Source organism: Pundamilia nyererei, unplaced genomic scaffold (assembly GCF_000239375.1).
Source record: "Pundamilia nyererei isolate P.nyererei 1_Seehausen unplaced genomic scaffold, PunNye1.0 scaffold00445, whole genome shotgun sequence".
NCBI classification, from domain to species: Eukaryota; Metazoa; Chordata; class Actinopteri; order Cichliformes; family Cichlidae; genus Pundamilia; species Pundamilia nyererei.
The window spans coordinates 176,753-178,878 of NW_005187846.1; positions in this window are offsets into that span (position 1 = coordinate 176,753).

Consider the following 2,126-nt stretch of genomic DNA (forward strand, 5'->3'; position numbering starts at 1 on the left):
GTGTGGGGTCATTCCAATACAAGCGTTGATAGGTGATCAGAAGCTGGCAACAGCCCACCAGAAAGAACTGAACCCTTTCACATCTTTTACATTGCTTATCTGGTTTGAGTTAGTGAAAGAACTAAATCTAAGGAACCACATTCAAGTACTTAAGTGGGTGGCTTATGACTCTGAGTTTAAACCAAACTGGTCGCATAAAGGCATTAATGTATACTGTAAAATACTGGATAAGAAAGGCCTGCAAAGTTTTCAAACATTACAAGAAAAATATGAGCTAGGAAAAAATGATTTTTTCAGATACCTACAATTACGTGACTAAAGAAATTAATACACAACCCAATGAAATAATTAATCTGATTTCACAAACATACTTTAAGGGATGTAAGTCAGTTATCTCTAAACTCTACTAGGGCATATTAAAAAGAAGGGGAACTTCAACAGATTATGTAAAGGGAAGATGGGAGAGAGAGTTGTCCTCAGTTATAACTTCTGAGCGATGGGACAATATGTGTGCGACTGCTATTTCAAACTCATCCTCTGCATACTGGCGAGAATTTAGTTGGAAAAACGTGGTACGATTTTTCATAACACCAAAACAACAAACACGGGGAAATTCTTCATGCTGGGGAAACTGTTGCAAACCATACCCACATATTCTGGTCGTGTCGAAAACGTTCTAAATTTTGGGAAGATGTTATATCAAAGATAGAACAAACTATAGGCTTTAAATCAAAACAACGGCCTGTCATGACATTTTATTTAGCAATTACTCATAAGTGGCTCTGTACTGACCCCCCTGTTCTGGACTGGTTGAGCATTGTTGAGGAGATTCATAAAATGGAAAAACTTACCTTTTTGTTAAGGTTGCAAGCTAATATTTATACCACAAGATGGGACAAGTGGTTGAAATCTATCCGAAATTTTTTTAAATTAATACATTTTTTCTTTCTCCTGTTTGTGCCTACTCACATCTATATAAACTTCTGCATGCCTCTCCTAGGCTGCTCTTACATCTGTAGATGTGCTGTCAGTTCATGAATACAAAGTCATGTTCTCACTGCCAGAATTGCTTTGTGGGAAAAAGCTGTGCTTTTCAGTCGACTGCTTGTTTTGTTATTGTTGTTTTTGGTTGTTTGTTGTTTTCCTTTTCTGTTGTAAAAAATATGTAAAACCTTTATTAAAAACTATGTAATAAAAAAAATTGGATGTATTGTTACATGGCAACCTTCCCAGGACTTAAAAATTGGTCAAATTGTTTCATACATATTCGGATAATGGGGACATTCACACTTGTGGCATCGGGCCTTAAATCAGGGCAGGATCTGCAACCTGAACTACTGGCTCACAGGGTTACTCATTAGGAAAGGCTTTACTACATAGACTGTAACTGAAAGATCAGGTTTTAGGTATTGTGATGTGACTGATTGGATTATTAATCCCTAATAGGAAGCTTCAGCATTAGCATTTTGCTCACTGTCTTTAGCCAGATGCCATTGTATTATATGACTAGTAAAAATTGTACATTTTTAACACATAGTGATGTAAGGACCGTACATTATTATAGGGACATTGTCAGCAATTATACAAGAAGCACTTGGAAATACTGGGCATGAAGAACTCACTTATAACAGGAAGAGAGTAAAGAACCAGGCTCAGAGAGGGGCAGCCATCTGATGTGACTGGTTGGAGGCTGAGTGGATAGCGAAGACAGAGAAAGGACAGAATAGAGAGACCACAAACAGGACAAAAACAAAGTATGGGAGAGAACAAAGTTTTGATCATAGTCTTAACCCATCAAAAAGATAGCCAGAAAATTCTGTTTTTTGGAACGGAGATGTTTATTAACCCTTTGAACAAAATCCACATTTTCTTGCTATATCATGTTGTGTATGATATATTTTTATTATATACTTATTATACAGGGTGGGCCATTTATATGGATACACCGTTATAACATGGGAATGGTTGGTAATATTAAAGTCCTGTTTGTGGCACATTAGTATATGTGAGGGGCAAACTCCTCAAGATGGGTGGTGACCATGGTGGCCATTTAGAAGTCGGCCATCTTGGATACAACTTTTGTTTTTTCAATAGGAAGAGGGTCATGTGACACATCAAACTTATTG